Source organism: Anomalospiza imberbis, chromosome 5 (genome assembly GCF_031753505.1).
Source record: "Anomalospiza imberbis isolate Cuckoo-Finch-1a 21T00152 chromosome 5, ASM3175350v1, whole genome shotgun sequence".
Taxonomy (NCBI): Eukaryota; Metazoa; Chordata; class Aves; order Passeriformes; family Viduidae; genus Anomalospiza; species Anomalospiza imberbis.
Genome location: NC_089685.1, coordinates 3,222,499 through 3,246,394, shown reverse-complemented (window position 1 = coordinate 3,246,394; position 23,896 = coordinate 3,222,499). Strand labels below are relative to the sequence as shown.

General features: G+C 49.3%; 1 long non-coding RNA gene across 1 annotated transcript; it reads right to left on the bottom strand.

Moving 5' to 3' along the window:
- Positions 1–16,256: 16,256 nt before the first annotated feature.
- Positions 16,257–23,438, bottom strand: LOC137473601 (uncharacterized). Its single transcript, XR_010998884.1, has 2 exons — positions 23,360–23,438; positions 16,257–22,756 (listed from the first exon to the last, which is right to left on the bottom strand). It is a non-coding gene; the product is annotated as an uncharacterized lncRNA (long non-coding RNA).
- Between the last annotated feature and the right edge of the window lie 458 nt (positions 23,439–23,896).

The window sequence follows — 23,896 nt, the reverse complement described above, 5'->3', positions numbered from 1 at the left end:
CAGCAGAGCCGACCCGAGCTGCCTCAAGGGCTGCTCTCCTTGTGATCCCCCCTAGAAGGTCCAAATCCTCCCTCAGTGGTCCCTCTTGTTCCGTGCTCTGGCCACGGGGCAAGCAGAGGAAATTTCGGCTCTTGCGACTGAGCAGTGTCCTGGGAAGAGCAGGGGAGGGAATGGGTCAGATGTGATAGGGCGTGGATGACTCAAAGGGGTTTAGAGCAGGTTGGAGAGATGTAGGTGACCTCAAATCACTGCTCCCGACGTGCTCCCGCTGCTTCAGACTTGAGGAGCCTCTCACCTGATTAAATAAGAGCACTGAGAGTGCTTGATCAAAGGGAGAAACCCATTCCCTGTTGCTCCCTGGAAAGTGAACAGGAGGTGACTTTCTGGTGGAGAAGACCAGCAGCCTCCTCTGCGTGCCTGCTACCTTTCACCCGGCTCATTTTCCAAATGAAAATTCAATTTATTTTTTTTTTTCCTGGTTAGCAGCTCTAATCGCCTTCCCAAATTGCCAGGCACATGACCGAGGGCATCTCCGTCGGCATCTCCGCTCTCCTGCTCCTGTTTACGTGCTGCTCCCTGGTAATTTGTGTCTCTCCGAGCCGGGGAGCTGGAGAGCCCTTCCCCGAGAGGAGCTGATGATTCACAGAAAAGGGAATCAATAAAGGATGACTAAGGCAGCCCTACATCAGGATAGTGATTAGAGGCTGCCTCCGCAGCTTTGTCCAGAGTGGCAATTTGCAGATTGTCTTTACAATTTTTGTCTTGCGGGGTCTCCATCAGGCTCCCAGCAGCACTTTTTATTTATTCACTTATTTTTGACTCTGGTGTTTCAAAAGGATTTGCTGCCTTGAGCTTTCTGGGGGTGAGAAGTTGTGCCAACCTATGAATTTCTCAGCAAGAACAGTAACTCAGGCTGCCCTAAACCAGCCCAAACAGAGAGATGGGCGCTATTAATCACTGCTCTGGGGCCTCTTGGGGATTGCTTGCCCACGAAAGCACTTTGGGACAGAAGAGTTCTTGAGAGCTTTTGATTTATGAACTCTCCACCCACTGCAGAGAGCACACAGACACGATAAGTGCACACTGGACAGGAAACTAATTATGTGCTACCAGCTGCTCAACATCCACGAGAAGGTAAAATAATACTCAGCCATGAGACATAGGATATTTTACACCTTTGCAGCGTGGCTTCCAAGAGTACACACAGGTACTCCAGGGTCTGGAGGTTGGCTCTTGTTCCATGTTATTCCTCCAATTCACTGTGTGCTGAAGCCTTCTAGGAGTAACACAGGGCTGCTTCTCACGGAAGGTGTCCCTGCCGGTGGCAGAGGGGTTAGAAATAGGTGGTCTTCAAGGTGCTTTCGAACTCAAACCACTCTGGGATTCTGTGGATGCAGGGATGTGCCAGCCTCACTCTAAATGTGTCCTGGAACATTTCTCCGGCAGCCGTGCTGTCCAAGCAGGGCCTGAGGAGGTTTTTTTTATTTGCAAGGTTATTCTGTGCTGGATCAGTTCCCCCAGTTGAGATCGTTGTGCAGCCCCATGGCAGGGAGGAGAGGGATTTGGGGGCTGTGGGGCTGTTAAATAGAGAACGGCAGCCTTAGTGACAGGTAATGTGAGGATGCTGGGGAAAGTGGGCTGGAGCAGGAGACAACAGAGAAAAGTCTTCTTGTGAGGAGGGGCTGCTTAGAAGACACTCCAAAGGGCAAACTCCTGGAAGGGGAGGGGGAGAGATGGCACTCATTGCCTGATGGCATTTCATTGGCATCCAGGCTCCAGCACTGACACAGGGGGCAGAGACCCTGTGTTGGAGCAGTCCTCAAAGCCTGCCGAGGTGATGACAGGGAAGAAGAAGGCCAGGAAGGAAGAGGCATTTCCCCACACCCATGCCAGGAGGATGCAGTGCATAATTCCTGGCACAGGGATGGCAGTTTCCACAGCAGTCCCTGAGGCTCAGCCTGACCTCCCTCACCACAGGGAGTTAAAATACCTTTCTGATCTTCCTCCTCGAAATTCCCATTAACTTTGAGGTGCCTAATGGGAGAAAGTGCTCTTGGATGGATGAGCATCCATCCTGGGACACACCTCGGCTTAGACACAGGATTTAAGTTCTGGCTCATCCCATGCCCAGTCCAGCATGGTCCCATCTATCCAAAAGAGCTGCTTCAACATCCCAAAAGTGCATATTTCTCCCTACAGCCCTTCAAAGGTGCTAGAACTTCTCAATCAGCTAATCCTTGTACTTGTTGCTGCCAGCATCGTTTTCATTGCCTCCATCCAAGTGCTTGGGGCCACCTCCAGGGGGCAAGCCAGGATGCCCAAATTGGCTATAGGGAATCTGTGGAGGTGACTTTGGTTTTTCCTGGAGCAATGAGGTGTCCACAAGGCAGAACCCAGGTCTCCCTGCTCTGCTCAGCCCACTGGAGCCCCTGGCTCTTTGGGATGCCCTGGGTGAAAGCATCTCTCTACCTGGGCAGCTCCCACTGGGTGAATAAGGAAGCAAAGGTGGTACCAGCAGTGCTGAAGCACATGGCTGATGGAGATGTGTTTATTCCATGGCCTCAATCCCCCCACTCCCTCCTGTCCTCCTTCTAGTTTCATGGATGATGCTCCAAGAAAAAGGAAAATAAAAGCCAAATCCCAGAGAGGTGTCACAGGTGTGGGAGCATAGCTGTGCCCAGTGTTCCCTTTCCTGAGTGGGGAAACACCTTGGGTTAGAACCTCTGGTTCTGGCTCTGCATTCTGCTGGGGATGTTGATGCCATGGATCCCACCACGAATGGTGGTGCCATGGGTAAGGGTCTCACTGGGGATGGTGAGAGTTCCCCCTCCAGTGGAGGGGAAAGTGATGCCACCACTGAGGGTCCTGCTGGGGACCCCCCAGCTCTGGCAATGCTGCTTCCTACTTGGGTGCAGGTCCTTCTCTCAGCCTGCCGGCAAGGCTCCTGCTTCTGGTCGGTTTCCAAAAGCCAGTCAGATGACAGGGTTATTTACTAAGGTTGGCAGGAAGGAAAAGCCATAAATTCCGCAGATATAACGGCTGAGTCAGAGAACGAGGTGCCTGTGGCCAATTCCAGCATGGCCCGGGAGAGCAGCTTGAAGGGAGGGGACAGGGTCAGCTGTGGTTTGTGTTGTCCCTGCTGAGCCAGGAGGTCCCTTGGAGGCTGAGATGGACGAGGAGGTACCAGACAGCAGGTCCCACCAGCTTCTGGCAATCCCAGAGCTGCTTTCCCTGGGAAGGCCACCCTGCTTCCCATGCTTGGAGGCAGAATTTTTCTTTGGTGTCCTGCCCTGCTCGAGGATCATGGCTTGGTTGGAGGGCCTTGCTGACAGCCTGCCCTCCCACACTAGGGATTTCTGCTTCTCTGGCAGGAAAGCTAAAGGTTCAGTCTTTGGGCATGAAGACCATGTATTATCTTTTGCAACCTCCCCCCCCTGCCATTTTTTTTAAAGAAAATAATTCCTAAAATTATCCCTGATGTGCTGCAAATGTAAAATCCACAAATTTCATTAAGAAAAAAAAAAAAAAAAGAAGGGAAAAAACCCCACACCATAAGGAGACATTTGGATCCATTCACATGCATTTATTTTTCCTCTGTTTATTTGGTTGTTTGGGAGCAAATTATCCAGCGGCTTCAAACAGTCTCAAACCAAACTGGATAAATATTATCTTTCCAGAAAGTTTTATCCCACGCCGCCTGCTCCTGCCCGGTGCAGGGTACGGCCTCCACAGCTGACCCAACCAGACCCCAGCCCTGGTAGTTTTGCTCATGGTCCCCTCATCAGTCACTGTATCCATTATTTCTGCTCTCTTCAAGTTTCTTCCTCCTCCACCTCAGAGGCACTCAAGAATTCCAGTGAGTGATAGAGTTTGCAACCCCTACCTCCTGTTAAAAGTTTTATTGAAGCTCTGGAATTGCAAAATGCACCTCCTGAGAACCAGATCCCACCACATCTGCAGACCTGAGCGTGTCAATGCTTTATGTCCCTCCCTTCTTCAGGCCTTTTGTTCCTGGTGTGCTGCTGGTGTCGGAGACCACAGTGCTGCAGCCCCAAGGACAACTGGTCATGCTCTGACCAGGGCATCTGCCACAGGCGGACACAGCCAGGAGAGAGAATAAGGTTTTGGGACCATAGGAGATGTAGGTGAAAACCACTTCTCCTGCAATCCTCACCTCTTTCCTCTCTCCCTTCCCAGCAGGTCCTCAGAAGACTGACAGATGAAAGAGTCCCCTTCTCATAGTGACTCCTGGTTTCCTTACTGAGGGTAACACTTTCTCTAATTCCCTTCTACCACTGAGCTTATTCTGTGAGAAAAGACAAAAAGCCGTGAAATCCTCTGCAGAAACATCCTGTGTCCTTCTAGCCTGTTTGGAGAGGACACAGATGCTCCCAGGTCCCTGTCCTCTGCTGCTCCCTGTCTCCTGATGGCCTGGAGAGCTCGGCTCAGTGCTCCAGGGACCTGGGTCAGGCCACTCCAGCGACTCACGGCTGTTGCTCAAGCCCTCACGGATGGAAAGGTCTTGAGCAACAGCCGTGAATCACCCAAATAGTGCAAAGAGGAGGCGGCCAGAGGAACATGAGGCCAGCACAGACCTCGGAGGCAGCTGGGGGGACCAGTTTAAGCCACGCTGTGTCGGAGCACTGGAGGAGAAGCGGGGTGGAACACACATTTGAAGGCCCAGTGCTCATCATCATCATCCTTTCCAGCAGTGTTCATTGCAGGTGGGGAAAGGAGAATGAACCTGGAGAAGGCGGCAACATGTGCTGGGCTGCTTTGTTTGCTCCAGAAATGTCTCTCTAAATATCAACCCAGGGCTGGGTCTGCAGCAAGACCTGGGAAATATGCCCATAAGTAAATTGGGAGGGTTAAAAAGAGACACTGAGTGGGCTAAGTGGTGAGTAATGGAGATGTCACTCAGCAAGAGGAGATGTTGCAGCGTGTTCACCACCGCTTGATAGTGGATGGAAATTTCCAGGTGTTCGCAAGAAAACCACAGACAACTCCTTATTATTTACCAAACTGCTTCAATTTTACCATCCTCTGTGTATCTCATTTTATGCATTGCCCTTCCAGACCATTAGCAAAGATGTTAATGATACTTGATCTTTAGCCCTGACTCTTGTTCTGCACTGGTAACTGGCTCTTGCTCTGTGTAGCCCACTCCTGTTCAGGATTACTGACTGCATCCCAATATGTTTTCAGTTTGTACAAACCACATTTCAGACCAAGGCTTTTTTCCCTAATTTTTGCATTTCCTAAGACAAAGAAGCAAAATACATTAGTCAAAATAAAAACACATGTTCATAAAAGGCTGTGCTGCTTTCATCCTTTGGCCATGCCGTTCTCTAACAGCATTTCTCTTTGCACCAAAAAAAGTTGGAAAAGAAGAAAACTGGCAGTTTTCTGTGCCCATCATCCCTTGAGTCTGACTGTTGTCTCATGGTAATTTTATTCAGCATCTGGCTTCTGCAAATTTTCTCCCCATTGACACTATTGTGTGGACAGAACCAAGCTCTAAATATTTCATCATGATTTTTTAGAGAATATTTGTTCTGCTACTTTTATAGGCTGGTGATTGCCAGAATTATATTCTCCCCTTCTTTGTTTTAAATCACCACCTCATTTCCTTTATTCTGCCTCTCAGGATCACATTGTCCAAGGATTTTAAAATGCAACCACCCAAGGATCAATATGTTCATTAAAGGAACCTGTTGTTAGCAACTGAGAATGAATACTGAATGTCTGCAACCCACACAGATTGGTTTCTTAAATATAAAGTTTCTCAAGAACACCTTTTTCCTCTTTCTCCCTGCACTTGGAGGACAGGATTTTAAGGAACATTCAGAATATTGGCCCTTTTGGCTTGTCAATAGTGTCTTTTTCTTCCTCACTTACCTCCCTACTTCCTTTTTGGGTGTAAATCCCATCTTAATCCTTCAATGAAGACCAACCTGTTTTGCTGCCTGGCTCACTGTCCTCCTCCCAGCAATTCTTTGCTGTCTCAAAAGGCTCACACATGGTTACCTCCCTGTATTTTCCATCCACATGCAGATGTCCACCCCGCAGAGGGCTGTGCCAGCTGGAAATGTCACTGTGCCCTGGCTAATTGTTACCATCCTCAGCAGCACAGGACAGTCTGCACCACGGTGTCCGTGGAAGTATCATTCTGACCCCAAATCTGCTCCAATGAGCAATGCTGCTCTGTGTTGAAAGGGCTGGAGCAGCTGAGGGGTGGGGAGGAGAGGCTGGAGAAGGAGCATGTCCAGTGGCACAGCTGGATCCAGGAGCACACATTTGTCCAGGGCTCCCCATCACTGAGAAGCCTCTTGAGACTCAGCCTTGGACAACTTTTAAGTTGGAGAAACTCTTGGACTTCAGCCCTAGGTAGAGCCTTCCTTGGGATTTTCCAGCCTTCTCCCTCACCTCTGGCTTTTACTCTCCCTTCAAGCAGAGACTTAAAACCCCCCCAAATCCCTGCAATCCTCACCGTAGCCCAGCTGAACTCCTTTCACAAGCTGCATGTCCAAGGTTTCCCATCCATTTCCAGTCTGGAAGAAGCAGGGTTAGGAAGGTTTTCCAAAGTGTAACTCATCACATGAGTGCATACTTTGGATCCTTACATTGGATCCTTACTTTGGGGTGAGCAGCTGAGTTGGAGAGAAGCAGGGACTGGGCGGAGGATTGGCTGGAAAAATGTAAAAGCAAAGTGCAGCCTCGAAGCAGCAAGACAGTAATTTTTGGAAGGTTGGGATGGTCCTTCAGCCTTACAACAGGAGCCAATGAGCCATGGGCTCCTTTTCAAAGCATCCAAGGAAGATTCAGAGCAACTCAAGCTCAGGGCGGGCAGCCGTAACCAGCTGTGACAGCTCTGGTTTCTCCTGCACTTGTCATGCTGCCTCCAGGCTTTGCCCCATCACGCCAGGAATTGGTCCTTGCTGGCAGCTCCTCACCTTGGGTTGCCAGGAGCTGAGGACAGCTTCTCTCTCCTGCTGAGGAGAGACATTGGCAAGGGCTGCTCGAAAATAGGAGTGAGGCTCCTGGCTTTGGGTAAAATGTTCCCTGTGCTGGCCTTGGTGGGGGGACATGTTTTGTGCCAGTGCGTCTACACTCACCACCCCGGGCTTCTTTGGAAGGGGAATGGATGAGAGTTACAAATGTAGAAGCATTTTGAGGGATGCCCACCTCTGCCTGAATTACCACCTCTGCTACACAGAAAGCACAAAAAAAGGGAAAAAATATCCCACTCCAATCACTATGATGATTAAACTGTGATTTCAGTATCAGACTTCAGCCCTGCCATGGGGAATAATTGCTAAATCACATGGACTCGGTGGTCATCGCCTCACTGGTAAACAGGAGCAGTGATGTCAGGCTGCAAACTGCATTTCCCTATGGACTGGCTCTCTCCTTCCCCAGAGCCCTGCTGTTCATGGACTTCTCTGAAAGTGACTCTGCGATTCTGGCTGTGTGCACCCAGCAGATTCCAGCTCACGGCGTCCACGAGTTAACGCAAAGCCCTTGAAGGTCTCACTAATTTATCTGCCTATTGTGAGGTTGGAGGAGACCAAGCAGTGAGGGAAGGTCATAGGTTTATGGGATCCTGGGGCTGGCAGGGACCAGCCTGGAGATTCATTCACCAGAAGCCATCCCCATAAGGAATTGCCAGGAATCTCCCAAGGAAGGATATCTACAGCCTTTTTCTCCTGAATAGAGGAGTCATTTCCCCATGGGAATACCCCAGACACCCCCAAATATCTCATTCCTTCTCCTTACATGCTCAGCCGTGGCAGGGATGCTAGATCTTCCAAATCACAGGGACTTGTCTTTTCTCTCCCAACCCCATAACAATGGTTGGTCTTTACAGGGCATTTTCCCTACATTAACCCCATGCCAAGGAGTGCTGTTTGTAGAAGGAAACTGAAGCAGAGAGACAAAGAAAATGCATTTTTCAGAGCTAGACCGCTCAGGAGCTGCAGTGCCTCTTGACCTTCTCCCTTGCCAGCCTGCCAGGGCTGAAATCACTGGGGAAAAAGGGATTTTTTGGGCAGAATTTAAGATGAAGGAGGGTAAATTTAGATTACAAATTAGGAAGAAATTCTTTAAGGGTGGTGAGGCCCTGGCACAAACTGCTCAGAGAAGGTGTGGATGCCCCATCTCTGGAAGTGTTCAAGGCCAGGTTGGAAAGGCCTTGGAGGAACGTGGGATAGTAGAAGGTGTCCCTGACCATGACAGGGGTATGGAACAAGATGATCTTTAAAGTCCCTTCCAACCCAGGCAATTCTATGATTCTATGAGAGCTTTCCCCAAAAAAGCATTAAATCCTCATGCTACTTCCAAAGTCTTTCCTGCTGCCCTTTGCAAGCTTGTGTATCTTTGTGAGTAAGAAGTGCTGACACCTTGTCACTGAGCAGCATGAGGGTGCAGGATGGAGAATATTGCTTAGCAGCACTAAATCCGACCCCGCTCCTATTATTGCTGGATTTCTGAACCTGCTTCTCCTTTGCCCACTTTGCCAACTTATTCAGATTTGCTGTTTATGCCAGAATTATTTAGCACCAAAAGCTTTTCTAGTGGTATTTTGACATCACCTCTTCTCCAAGAGGTTTGCATCTGAGATGCAGATGTGCTGGCTCCAACTGGCTGCCTGCTGCCCTGGAATTGTTGGAGGCGGTTCAGATGGAGCAGGGTGGATCTGTAGAGTCCTAGGGCCCAGTGTACCCTACCTGTATTACCCAGGCTGGAATAACACAATTATTTGTACTGAAATCAGCAGTAAAGTTTTCATCCACTCTCACTACACTGAATCAAGACCCTTGGATGGCGCTGAGCCGAAACATGATTAATGGTTTTCCAAGTGCAAGCCAAAGGTGGGTGGAAAATACATCTTGGAAAACAGCTTGGTAGCACTTTGATGCCTTCTGAAGTCTTACCAGGATATGAAAATGTACCTGGCATTTTGCAGCTCTAAATATGGGCTTCACAGCCACATACGGCACTTCCAGCTGCACAGATGCTACTTATTTTTGTGTTCTCCTGGAACAAAACCTTGCTTTATTTTTCTCACTTCCAAAACAAACTTCCTTTTCTGCACTCCCACAGAGAATCGCCACCAGGAAGAAAAGCTGTGCAGAGTTCTCTATCCAGCAGATTGCCTCTCTGTTCCCTCCACCCCGAGAACCTGAAAGCAGAGCTGGGCTACTGTTTACAGAAATCTGAAGTGAATTCAAAGATGTCTTGTTTCTAAATCCATCCATTTCTGATTGAAAGAAGCTGAGCTAGTCACATTCGAGGAGCTCATTAAAATGAAAACAGCGTTGCTTTTAATTGCCAGCGCTAAAAATTGTCATTATTTATTTTAAATGTCGAGGTGCATAAGAATATGTGTTTAATTGCAAAAAGAAGGAGGAGGTGAATTTTAAATGCACTTTGGAGATGCTGCAGCTTGAGCTCTGGCTGTGTGTTTCCACGAGGATTTGCAGTCGGCTGTTTCACCCTGCAATTCCTTCCATGCAGACACACTTTTTGTACCTTTTTTTTCCCCCTGTTTTAATACATCTGTTTGCTTGGCCTTTCTTTTTCAAAACCCTATTTCTCACCTTCTGCAAATTCTCATTCTTGAAGAAATCTGGAAATCAGTCCAACGCTTTCAGATCAGTCATTACTGGATGTTTTTCTGTTCACGCTGGTAAATGGTTCAAATGTGTGTAATTAGTTAAAGATGTGAAGTGCTGACTGAGTGCTAGGAAATGTTACATAAGTGCAATACATGGCAGACACAGTGTGCCATGAAAGCCTTGTCACTGTTCTGCAATGAACCAGCACCTTTCCCCCAGGTTGGCAGAGCTCCTTGCTGTCACTGCTGGAGGTTGTCAGCACCCAACAAATTAGCGAATAGTTTTAATACACATTGACAGCTGAGTAAACTGAGGCACAGAACAGTGAAGTGCCTTTTCCCCTGGGGACTCTGCAGCAAATCCAGGCATCCCAAACTCCAGTGCTAATTGCAGTTAGGGGTGACACTGCATAACCCCTGGCTGCATGGATGCTGCCACATACTGTCAGCAAAACCCCGGGGTCACAGCCCAGGGATCAGCTGGGACCAGAGGAGAAGGATATTTTGGATGGGATCTAGAGATGCTGCAGCCCACCAGAGTTTGGGGAAAGGCCCAGAGAGATGGTGCACGGCAACAGGGACTGGTTCTAGGCGTGCTGACATAAAAAGTTTGTGTCCTCAGAAAGGCTCCTATCCTAGTGAAGGAAGGAGACCCCATCTCCTCCCTTCCTACAGTCAAGCTCTTCTGAGAAAGATCAATTCCCTTGGAAAGTGGCAGGGTTCTGCTTCCCACAATGCATTTTTGTAGGGGAGGAGGGAGAAGAAGAGCAGCTTCATCTCCTGCTGCCCAGCTCATGTAATTTCCCATCTCCTGCCCATCCCATGGATACATGATGGAACCACTGGCTCAAGGACTTTCCCTGTGAAACTCAAGCAGCCGTGTGGTGTGTATGGATAGCTGGGACATAGTTGAGCCACAACAGGCCACTGCTCTGTGCCTAAAGTCACCAGCCAGGAGCTGGAACATGCCACATCCATGGGATATAGACCCAGACAGATTGTCCCTGGAGGGCCTTGGACAGGATATGTATCATCCTTGCTGCCTGGCACCTTGGCTCTATCCTTCTTCATCAGCATCACTATGTTCCCCCCACTTCCTCCTCCTTACAGACTCTCCCTCCCTCTCCAAAATGTTTTTCTTCAATTGCTTTTATAACTGTGCTCTCTTTGGATTTGCAATGTCTTCTGGAAAATCTGATTTCACACCATATTTGTATGTTTAACAAAAATAATTCCAAACACCAAAAACAAGCCGTGCCCCGACTGGCGTTACGTAGCGTTTGTGATAATTGGATTCTCAGAAAGCCAAGCACTTTCTGGGTTTTAATGAGATTCAGACTTTAATTACTGCGGCCCTTTCCCAGGCATGCAGTGGAAGCAGGGAGGAAAATGACCATAATCAGGACTTGGGCATGTTGCAAGAGACAGCCTAGATGGATCGTGTTTTGGTTCCTTAATGAGGGACCATTCTTGCCACACAGTTGGAAAGCCACTTTCTCTTGCAGTGTGGCCTATATTTACACCCCATAGGATTTTGGCCACAAACCACTGTTGCAGCCTCTCTGAAGAAACTTCATCCTGGATGGAAAACCAGCAGAGATGGCTTCTGGTCCTGCAGGAGAAGAGAGGGAGACAAGGATGTGGTGGTGACTGGCACATGGTTTTGCAGAGTTCTGCATGCAACACAGGAAAAACATGGACTTGTTGGAGCAAGTCCAGAGGAGGGACACTAAGCTGATTAGAGGGATGAAGGCCTTCTCCCATGAGGAAAGGCTGAGAGGGCAGGGATTGTTCAGCCTGGAAAAGAGAAGGCTTTGGGGTCACCTAATTGTGTCCTTCCAGTACCTGAAGGAGCCAATGAGAAAGATGGAGAGAGAGTGTTTACAACGACCTGGAGTGACAGGACAAGAGGGAGTGGATTCACATTGTCAGGGAGTGGGTTTAAATTGGATATTAGGAATAAATTCTTCCCTGTGAAGGTGGGGAGGCTCCAGCCCATGTTGCCTAGAGAAGCTGTGGCCACCCAGTCCCTGGAAGTGTTCAAGGCCAGGCTGGATGGAGCTGTGAGCAACCTGGGATAGTGGAAGGTGTTCCTGTCCACAGCAGCAGGGTTGGAGCTAGATGATCTTTAAGGTCCCTTCCAACCCAGGCCATTCTATGAGTCTACGATTAATTCTATGATTTTTGTTGTTGATGATGATGATGATGATGATGATGATGATGATGATGATGATGCTAGCACAGGGTGATCCTTGGGAAGGGTCCAGGATTCCTGCAGCACCAGCACCAGCTTCCTGCAAGCCCCTAGCACAGCTCTTTGCCTCCTGCACAGTGCAGATCCCAGGCAACTCCTGCCCGTAAGGCTGGGATGAGTCACTCGCTGGCTTTCTCGCTTCCCGCCTCCATCCTGCAGGATGCGGTGTTTTGTTGAGTCTTATCTGCACTGAGGTTGGAGGAAGCAGATGAATGCAGTGGTTTCCATATCTGCAGAGCGCTGGCCTCAGCAGAGGGGTGGGGTCATTAACAGAAACATGCAAACTTTATCTGGGAGCAATCAAGATTCCGAGTGGCCATCCAAGAGGACCTTTGAATGGCAATGTTCAGCCTGCACGACGATGTTCAGATCCAAGCCAAGAGAAATTAATTTAAAAAATAAAATAAAAAGGCTTTGTTAGACAGTACATCAAACTCTTCACTGATGAGTTGATGTATTGCCCTACGGTGGTCCCACACCCACTCATTTTACAAAATGATAAGAAATCTCTCCATTTCTGTGTTCTCGATAGCCTTACTCCTTAACTTTTGTTATCCCATCATCCTTTCGCCAGTCAGAGATTGATGTCACTCCCTGCCTTCCCCCTTGCTGTGTTCAGGACCAAAGTCAGAATGGCCAGGTAAAAATATCCAAGATTGTTCTTCTTTCCGTTTCCTTTTCCAAGTTCCCAGCTATCTGCCTGGTTTTCCATCACTTTTAAAAGGTCATTCTCTCAGCAGTCTGGAGTACACATTGTCCTTGCTTACCACACACAAGCATATTCTTGGAATTACCTTCTTTTTAACCACTCACTGCTTCCACATTGAGCCACACACTCTGGATGCCCACGCAGCTGTGACTGCTGCTCACTGGCAGCAGAGGAAGCTGAGGTCTAAGCGGGAAGCAGCAGTGGGTGGCTTGAATGACTCTTGACATGAGGTACTTCAGCACCCACCATGGGCAGGTTTGGCACTTCCATCCTGCCCAGTGCTGCAATCTTCATCATTTCATGGGACAGGGCAGCACTGAAGGACACATGTAGGAGCCGGGGAGGAGCTTGGTGGGGCTGGTGCTGTGAGAGGAAAGCTTTGCACAGGGCTCAGAGCATGCCTGGGAATGTGGTTTTTGTGGCCATCCCCTCCAGCACTGCCCAGGCAATGTGACAGAGCAGGGACACATCTGCCAGTCCTTGTCCTCCAGAGGCAGACCCATGTCTCTGGTACTTCTTGAGCATCAATGTTCCTTAACTGCTCTGTAGGATCAACCGCCAGCTCAGAATTGTATGGTTGCTCATCCCCTCACCTTCCCTTTTCTCCAGAAAACCTGCTTGCTTTGCCCTTTTCCATTTCCAACCTGTTATTTTTACCCACAGAGCTGTGTATTCCCAGGGGGAGCCATGTCTGCTGCTGCTGTCCTGCTGGAGGAAGCAGGGCTGTTCTGCCTTTCCAGGCTCATTTTTAGGGCTCTGCAGCTCTCATCGGTGGTAGGTGCTCCCCAGGACAAACAGCGAGCTGGGAATCACGAGCAAACCTATAGCTTTGGGGTATGTGTAGGGATGTACTACATGAGGTTACATCACGCTCTTGAGCTTCCTTCAGTTTTGCATGGAGCCAAATTTCTCATCCTTGCCAAAGATGATTGGATTCAAGGCCAAGGGCAGATCTAAGGGTCTCAGGGAAGATAAAGAGGGTGAACTGGAGGGCTCCCATGGGATCAGGGCCTCACCAGAAGGACACAGCCAGACTTAGGCCCCACTGAGACAAATCCCAGGAACAAGTTGTCTGCACAAAGGCTCTTAAGCTGGGGCTTATTGCAGAGCAAACTTCACCCCCTGCAGTGACCAAGGAGCTTGAATTTCCACACCTAAGTCTGGGCAAACAGGAATATACCAGCAGGTGATGTGGAATGACCTGTACAGGAAGAGAAGTCTCTTGCTAAGTGCCAAGACTGGAGAAGGGAAAGCTGCCTTTTGGTGTTCCTCCTGTTATACCAGAACCAGGAGAAACGGGGACTTGCCTGGCTTGCAGCGTGCAGCACCACTTCAGGACACAACTCGAATGTTGTTCTGTGTCCCAGTCTAAACCAGCAAGGGAGAACCTGTGCTGGATGGGGTTAGGAGAGAGCTTGTTTTATCCCAGCATATGCTGGGGCTGATACTCTCTGGACTTTTTTTCCAGGTGCTCATGTTGAAGGATGTGGTGATTTGGGTCATACTCCTGTCTCTCTTCTCTGACTTTGTGTTGTGTATCCTTCTCTTCTGACGTCTCTATAGAGGGAGTCCTCCTTCTCAGCAATGTGGGCAGGCCCCTGAGCCCCACAGTCAATCCATGGATGTGGGGGCAGTTCAGGAAAGTAGCAGGGATGGCACTTCCACAACCCGCAAACCTCTGAGCTCCACCTGCCAAGGCCACACAGATGATGCCTGTGGGCATGAGTCCATCCCAAGCCTCCAGCAGTCACAGGACCATTGCCTCCCTCCTTTTCCCAGGCAGCAGATTGCAAACCTGTTGGAATCCTGTATGCTGAGAATTTTAAACTTTCTGTGTTGAAAGGCACAGACCCACAAGAGAGCACTGCATTTGACCTGAGGATGTGGAGAAGACTTCCAAAATTGATTAATAACACTGGGATCATGGGTATGTAGTTGGTTAGAAGTGTGTAATATCACAGGGTGGAAAACTTAAGAGTTTGGGGTTTTAGAATATAGAAATAAATATGAAGCAAGATGGAGGTTTTAGGGAGGAGGCAGTTTGTTCTTCTCCACCTTCTTTCTTCTTCTTCATGGGTTTGGGTGATGTTTTGTAATTGGACAGAAAAGTCCACATTGCAGGCTTTGAGGGATCAGTTACTGGGTTAAAAGGGAAAATAATCAAGGTGTCATTTCTTAATTGGATAGTTTAGTCTTAAAAGACCTTGTAACAGGAGATAGCTAGCCATTTTGTGCCTTGCTAATGAAAGACTGCAGAACTCACGGTTTTGAGGCTGTAGCGCTGATAAGAAACAATGAACACCTGAGACTGAACACGAACTATCGTCTCAAATGCCTTCAGTTCTGACCCCGATAGAGGTAGAAAAAACAAGCAGAGAACCCACACAAATCCATGTAACCACAGGGACCAGCAGAGCACGGAGGGCTCAGGCATCAGTCCACACCCGTCTGTGGCTCCTGGGAAATTGCTTCTGATGAGGCAGGAGAGGCTGAGCCTGGGAAAAACAAACTTCCCACTGGGTATGTGACTCTCTTCCCAAAAAAATGGAAGCACTGTCCTGCAATGGACTGAAAATTTCTGGATCTGTAGATAAAAACAGCCCCGGACCATGTGTCATCCCAGCCCCTCACAAAAAGCCGTTTTGTTGGGGGTGGGTTTGGGCTCTGGACAGAACAGATGAGTCTGTTTGGGTGGGTTTGCTGCTGGGGCAACAGTAAAGTTCAGCTTGACATCCCTGAATGACCTGTACTGAGTGAAAATGCTTATTCCTCCATAGGATATTTTTTCTCTCTTAAGTGAAGAAAAATTCTCTTCATGGGAGCAGTGTGTTCCCCTTATTTTCCACTTGTGCCTGAGTGCTAAGAGGGTCTTAAGTGGAGCATCTATGGCCATGGAGAGTGACCTTGGTGAACAGGCATATCCTTCCCCAAGCCCTGGCCTTCCCAGAACTGCTGCCAGTATTTCCACCTACAAAACTAGGAACAGACACAACAGGAAGCAATGCTCTGGAATAAAACAGCTTTTCAGAGACTGGAGACTGGGCACAACCTCTCCCCAGGAAGTGCTGGGATGGGTTGGTGGGTTTGGCATGTGGATGTTTCATGTGCGTGGCCATATAATTGCATTTTGTCAGGCCTGGGAAGTGAAAGGATGCTTTCCTTTTCCAGAGGTCAGGCATTACTGCTCCTTATGGATCTCTGTGCAAAAGATCAGAGAACACCTGCAGTGGAGAGGATCAGTTCCAGGCTATCCGTGGTTTTTCCTCTCCCTGTTCCTGGCTGTGGAGATTTTGAGTGAGAAGTCTGTACGGGATGCAGAGCAGTTGGCAGAAGCTGCTGAGATGGTCAGCAGCTGGCTAAGCCACTCCAGGGAAAAGGGATGGGAGCTGGCATCATCTCCACGTGGCCTGTGGCTGGACACTCCACAGGAAACAGGGAGAGCCCAACAGCCTCACTGGAAAAGTCATCTTCTGCACAGATCAAAGCATAAGACTGTCCTCAAGAGGAGAAAATAACTAAAGAGAGTGAGAAAGCTTGGGCTGTTTAGAAGAGAGGCAGAGGGAGAATGTGCCTCTCTGGATTGGCCTGGCAAGAATCAGGCTTGCAGAGGTGGGACAGAACCTCCTAGGAGAGCACTGGAAGAGCACTGAATTTTATAATTTTCATATGAAATCAGAACAGATTAAAAACCTTTGTTTGCAAATCCAGAGCATAATTAGCAGTGAGTCATGGAAAGTGTTGTTCCAGCTACTGTAAAAAACCAAGCTGGCACTGAAGGGTCTGGTGGTCATTTGAAAGCACCGAGAGCTTCAGCCCAAGATTCCTCCTTCCTTAATTGCACCACTCCTGGCCACTCACTCTAAATTAAGCAGACAGGAGCACAGGAGAACTAATGCACTGCTCTGAAAGGCAAACTATTAACCAAAGTGTCTCTCAGATGTTTAACTTCAAGGAGGTGCGATTGAAATCTCATCAATTATGATCAGTGGACATGAGGAGGGCTTGAAGTTCATCCATAACGTAATTTGCAGAGTAATAAAAATTAAAGATGTGAAATTTCTGCTAGGCTGAATCTGCTTCAATCCCCAGGGTGAGTTAGATGGGTCCTTGTACCATAATTCCAAGTGTGGTGTCTGTGTGAGATAAGTGCAGTGCAAGAAAAGTTCCTCTGATGCAGTTTTGTTACTCAGAGGATGTTGCTGTTGAATATTTACACCACACTTATAAATGTAAGGATTTTCTGTGCAGTCCCAGGCATATTTCCTGCTTTTGGCTTCATTGGCAGTTTTCTCTTTCCAAAATTCACCCAGTTTTTCTGGCTGTTCTTCTGGACCACAAACAGCTCTCCGCTGTCCCCTCGCATCCTCTTCCTTTAAACACTTTGCCCAAGTTCCCTGCCCTAAGCAAACCAGTCAACATGAACAATAGTCTTAGGGGAGACCGTGACATTCCCAGCTGAAAAACAAGATTGAGTCCTTCACTTTCCCACTGTGCTCCTGACAGAACACTACTTAGCACTCCTACCCTATGACACATTACCCAAACATGAGTTAATGATCATGCCTGACTCCTTAGAAAGTAGGCAATTAATTATTTAGCTTCATTCTCCTCATGAAGAAAACTGGGCACAAAAAGAGGTTAATAGGGGAAAGACCAATCCTGTCCTATAGGGTGGAGAACATCCCTGCACCTGTATCAGAGAATGGTTTTGGTTGGAGGAGACTTTGAAGATCATCTCATTCCAGCTCCCCTGCCATGGGCAGGGACACCTTCCACTGGGCTGCTCCAAGCCCCATCCAGCCTCTTCTTGAACACTTACAGGGATGGGGTAGCCACAGCTTCTCGGAGCAACCTGTGCCAGGGCCTCCCCACCCTCATAAGGAATAATTTATTCCTAATATCCCATCTAACCCTGCCCTCTGGCAGTGGGAAGCCGTTCCCCCTTGTTCTGTCACCCCATGCTTCTGTCCCAAGTCCCTCCCCAGCTTTCCTGGAGCCCTTTTATGCACTGGAAGGAGATCTAATGTCTCCCCAGAGCTTTGTATTCAGATGAACACTGCCAGGTCTCCCAGCCTGGCTCCAGAGCAGAGTTGTTCCAGCCCTTGGAGCATCTTTATGGCCTCCTCTGGACTTGGTCCAACAGCTCCATGTTCTTCTTATGTTGGGGGCTCCAGAGATGAACATAGTACCTTAGATGGGGTGTGACCTTCCAGTCAATTCCAATTGAATTCCTCCAGTTTACAGGAGGAATGCAGAGCATGGGGCTTGTCTTACCCATCTCAACCATCTGCAATAAAGCTGAGCCCTTCTAGAATGTGCTTAGACAGACCAGCACCACAGGAGAGTGATTCAGCTTCACACAAGACGTGTCCGACTATGGTGGGCTGAATCATCCTCTGGGAAGAGCACTCAAGGAGTCCACCTTCTCTGTAGCCCCCAGGGAAAGGTGTGGATGCCCCAAGCAGACAGCGTGACTTTTCTCCAAACCACAGACAGCAGTGTTGCCAGGACCAGTGCTCAAAGAGTTCCTGGATCCTGGGAAATGTTTTGCTGCTGTCATTTGAGCTGACTTTGGTGAGCATTGTGGAGCACCACAGACAGAAAGAGGGCTGCAAGCTCGCTACTATCAATTTGATGACCAATGCTCCATGAATTTGGGATATTTTTGGAGGGAGAAAACGCTGCAATACACTATTTCTAATGCAGAGAGAAAACATTTAGCAAAAAGAGGAGCTTTTTAGCAACAGAAGGAGCTCAAGTCTAGTAGCAAGAGCTCTAGCCATTGTGACTAAGTATACCATAAAATGTGTAATTAGGCACTATAGCAACTATTGAATTCCAAGGCACATTTTGCATCTGAAGCACAGGACAGAGCTCTCTTGGGGTGATTCAGAGGAATCATCACAACACCCCAGCGCTCTGCAGTGTACAATGAGCAGCGAGTGCTTGCTGTGGAAGAGCATCCCTGTGGGAGCAGTCCTGCCTAGGATGAACACACCTGCCTCGGGGGGAAGAGATGAGTAAATATTTTTAGCCTGAGGCACAGCTGGGAGTGTCTAGTCTGGTTCCTACGAGTGCTGAATTGTGGAGTGGAGCTGAGCGTGGTGGCGCGTCACACCGGTGGGCACAGAGGGAGTGGCACGGGGGTGATGTCGGAAAACTGCATTTTCCAAAAAAGAAGGACATGGTATCATTTTAGCAAAGTCCAGAGGAGGGCCACAAAGTTGGCAAGTGGACTGGAACACCTCCCTTACAAAGACAGGCTCAGGAAGTTGGGGCTGTTCAGCCTGGAGAAGAGAAGGTTGTGTGGAGATCTCATAGCAATCTTTCAGTATCAGAACAGGGCCTACAGGGAAGTTGGAGAAGGATTCTTCATCAGGAACTGTAGTGATAGGACAAGGAGTAATGGGTATAAAGTGAAAGAGGAGAAATTTAGGCTAGATATTAGGAAAAATTCTTTACTGTGAGGGTGGTGGGGCACTGGAGCATCAGTGGGAGGATGTGGATGACCCAACCCTGGCAGTGTCCAAGGCCAGGCTGGATAAGGCCCTGAGCAATGTGGTCTAGTGGAAGGTATCCCTGTTCATGGCAGGTGAGGTTGGGACTAGCTGATCTTTAAGGGCCCTTCCAACCCAAACCATTCTGTGGTTCTACCAAAGGATGGAGAGTGTGAATGTGATTTGTACCATTTCCATCTCAGTGTCTTTCCCTGCCCTCCAGTGCCCTATTTCAGTTCAGACAGGGCTGAGCATGCAAGGGTACCAAGGAGATCTTCCTTGCCCAGTGTGGCTCAGAGCCACTTGCATCCCTTAAAAGGCATCTTCTGACTCAGATACACTTTCCTCCATTGTCTGGGGCATGTTGTTTTGCAGCTGGAGACTAGTGAATGAAGCTGAGTTACTGACCTTGATTCGAAAAAAATGCACACTTGTGCTTTGCAAAACAAGGCTTTTAAAGCTGGTTTTTATGCAGAGAATTATGCCAATGTGTGCATGGAGGCGCTGGCATTTCAGGCCCCTTTCAATCTTCTGGATTGTCAGTGAGGTCTTTCACTGATTTAAGCCTTCAACCAAAGGACGGATGCTGCAAGAGGCAGTGAAGAGGACTCAAGCAGGTCTTGGAGTGTTTACCCCAGGAGCAGATGATTGGATCAGGGCCTAGATCAGAAGAGGTATTTTATTATGCTGAAGGCGGTATTGTTTTACTGCGTTGTAAGGAGGCACAGATGATCCCTCTCTCTAAGGGAAGAAATAAAACATCATCTGTTTTTGAGGCTTGTTCTCATCCCTTTTCGGTGTGGATGTGCATGGCAGCCCCACAACAAATGCGTCTCAATGAGCTTTGCCACTTTTTTCCATCATGTCATCAAAATGAGAGATGAAGATGAGTGAGGCCAGTTTGAGGAGTTTTTGGAATTCCCTCTGGTCCTGCTCCAGCCTTGCCCGCAGTTTAGAGGCATTTTTCTTTGAAGGTGCTATGGGAGGCAGCAGGCCTTTGGCTTGGGAGGAAGCTCTTAGCCTGCATCTGGTGCAGGCAGGAAGTTTTATTCCCTTTGCACCATGTCTGAGTTAAACGAGGCCCTTAACTTGTAGAAGGAGCTTGGTTAGGTGAGCACCGCCAAAATCTGGTAGGACAATACCCTGCTGGGCCAGCACTCCGCTTCCGCTCCCTAAACAATAGGAGTTTACACAACTGCAGCCCACTTGAGGTTTCTGCCTTGCTTCATGGCTGAGCAACGAGACCCCAAATGTCACAGCTCTGCCTAATGTCCTTGGCTCTGTCCTGCTTTGGAAGGAAACATGCAGCGGCCTGTGCTGCCAATGCTATTTCCTCTCTCGCTCGTCTTTAAAGGTCTCTTTTTCCAACAGCTGATCGGCTCCACAGCTCCGGGGAGGACGTGAGATCCGGCTGGCCCACGAGCTGGCTGGTATGGCAGCGTGCCATGTTGTTGTTTGTATTGCTTTCATTTTTCTGGCGTTACTTGGCTCTTCCACGAAACTTGTTTTCATCCTGAACTATGTGCTCATTACATATCCAAACGCCCACGCGAGGTTTTGCATGAGGAAACTCGAAACACACACGCAGTAGAGAAGAGTTTCTGATGGGGGGGATGAGATATTTGTCTTGAGACTGACAAACAACTGTAAAATCCTCGGGTTTCCTGCAGTTGGGGCTTCAGCTCGTTGATGACAAGCATGTGAACACTGTGTGTGCATCCTCCTGGCAAAGAGACGAGGGGAACATCTCTTGTGGTCACCTTGGCCTTTCCCAGAAACTCCAGCTACTGTCCAAGGCACACGTCCAGCGACCTCCGAGTTCTCTCTGGCAGGCTGGTCCCTGAACGCCAAAGGGACCTTCTGCTGCTAGGAATGCTCTCACTTCCCCTCTGCGGCCCCTCCTCAGAGAGCAGCCAGCCACAGGCTGCACGGATCCACCCAGCCAGCTCTGGGCCAGGAGGCACCAAAACGTGCTGGAGGGTTCCAGTGAGGTCCCAAGTGAGGGGGCAGAAGCAGGAAAACTCTGCATGGAGTTTGCTTCATAAGGACAAGGAAGCTTGTGAAGGGCCTGGAGCAGAAGTCTGATGAGGAGCAGCTGGGGGGAGCTGGAGGAACTCAGCCTGGAGAAAAGGAGGCTCAGGGGGGAACTTCTCACTCTCTACAACTCTCTGACAGGAGGGTGCAGCCAGGTGAGGGTCAGTGTCTGCTCCCAGCAATGGGATGAGAGGAAACATCCTCAAGTTGTCCCAGGGGAGCTTTAGATTGGACATTACAGAAAATTTCTTCACTGAAAGTGTTGTCAAGCACTGAAACAGGCTGTTCTGGGTAGTGGTGGCATCACTATCCCTGTAAGTGTTCAAAAATCATATAGATGTGGCACTTGGGGACATAGTTTAGTGGTGAGTTTGACACTTCTGGGTTAATGGTTGGACTTGATAATTTTAGAGGTCTTTTCCAACCTTAATGATTCTGTGATTCTATGTGTAAGTGCCCTCTTTGTGGTACTTCCCTGGAGCAATGGGTCTCAGTCACTGCTGGAGGCAGGATGAAGCATGTTGGTGCCATTGGGCTCCCCACATTCCTCAGATCCAGTGTTACATTGGAAGAGCAAGCACAGCACAGGCCTGGACCAGCACAGTAGGGTTCAGATACTCGTGTTTTCTGAATTTTCTCCCCTCTTCATGGCCCCGTCACCAGATGAGCTCCAGCAGCTGCCCTGGTTGGGATACAGAGAGCGCATCCGGAGGCTGCAGGCTGTCCAAATCTGCAGCACAACACTGCCTTGCACATCACGCTCCTCCACACCGTGTTCTGTCCACTCAGAGTGTGGAAAACCCCTCTTCTTCAGCAGACACTGGTAACTGCACAGGCCTAGGCAGGCTGTGCCGGAGGGACCAGAGGGCTTGGTTTGCAGCTTTGGATTACTCTGCTCCCTCACAGCTTTGCCTGCTGCCTATGAAGAAAGATTTTCCAGGGCTGTCAGTACTGCGTATTTCACCAGCATTCCCTTCACAAGTCCAAAATGTGCTAAAAATATGCTGGCTTGGCATCCAGGTCTTGATTCAAGTGGTAACAGGATATTGGGCAGAGAAATCCTGGGGTGGCTTCACTGTGCAGCAGCGAGCTGCTGGCTCTTCCTCCTTTTCCTCCTCCTCCTGCCTGCTGCAGGGCTGTTACCCCCTCTCTCAAGCCCCTAAATTTCACATTCAGAGGTCGCAGGTTTCACATGGGATCGCTCCCCTTGGCTGGTTGTTAGCAAGGCTCCGAACACTGAGGTGACATCTCTTCCTCTGGGGTTGGGAGTATATTATCAGCAAAGTATTTGTTTTCTTACTCCTGGGGTAATTTTGGGAGGGGGATGCCTGCAGGCTGGAGCCGGGATAAGTGAAGTCTGAAATGCCACGGGAAGGCCACAAACTTCAAAAGGCGTCTTAGTGAGGCAGCAGGAAGAGATGTGGATGTTTGTGCCTCATCCATGGATTTTGTTGTGTTGTTGCAGAGCCACGTGGCTTTGATACCAGTGAAAACACAGCAAACCCCCTCTGGGAAGGGGTCTTGAGATGAAGTGCTTTCTGCTCCCCCTCACTTTTGAAACACCCAGTTGATCTTCAGCCTTCAAGGCTGCTGAGCGACTTTTTCATCCGCAGGCAGATTTTGCTGCCACATTCTCACTCACTTTCCTAAAATAAAGGGGAAAAAAATTTAAAAGAATCCTTGTGCTAATTTAATCTAGCCAGGCATCCTGCTGTCCTGCCCCATAATAGCTCTCCAATCTGTCATTTCCAACAGACAGTGGTTTATTGGTTTGGCTTTTTTTTTTTTTTCCTTTTTTCCTCCCCCTGGTCTTGAAATATCTCCCCTTCTTTCTCAAGTAGCCCAGAGCTCCCCCAGGGGTGTCCCAAACTTCCCCCTTGCTTTGGTGGGACCTCTGGGTTAAAACATCTCCCTTCTCCAGGAAAAACCCTACAATAACCTCAGACAGAGAAAAGCTTGTCACAGAATGCCCAGCTTATGTGCTGGGTCTGTCAGTGCTGCATTGATGGTTGGACTCAATGGTCTTAAGGATCTTTTCCAACCTTCACAATTCTATAATTCCAGGAGCTGGTGTAGGATCAAACCTCGCTGGGTTTCTCTTGCTCCCTTTCCCCATCACCTACCCTTGTGGGGCCAGGGAAGGAGCATCTCCTTTGGTAATTAACACTCAGCGCATCCTTCTCGAGCCCCACGGGTCACCCCCTGAGCCCCTCATCCCCACAGTGCATGCCCCAAGCTTCGCAGCTCACCTCAAACCCTTGAGGCATCCCTTGAATCCCTCAAGGCATCCCCTCAGACCCACAGCTCCTCTGGGCCCCTCAGGCCACCTCAGCTCCATGGGGCACCCCCTCAGACCCACAGCTCCTCTGGGCCCCTCAGGCCACCTCAGCTCCATGGGGCATCCCCTCAGACCCACAGCTCCTCTGGGCCCCTCAGGCCACCTCAGCTCCATGGGGCACCCCCTCAGACCCACAGCTCCTCTGGGCCCCTCAGGCCACCTCAGCTCCATGGGGCACCCCCTCAGACCCACAGCTCCTCTGGGCCCCTCAGGCCACCTCAGCTCCATGGGGCACCCCCTCAGACCCACAGCTCCTCTGGGCCCCTCAGGCCACCTCAGCTCCATGGGGCACCCCCTCAGACCCACAGCTCCTCTGGGCCCCTCAGGCCACCTCAGCTCCATGGGGCATTCTCTGAGTCCCTCAAGGCAGCCCCTCAACCCATCTGAGCCCCACGGGACACCCCCGAACGCCTCACGGCACCTCAGCCCCCAGGGGCAGCGTCTGAGC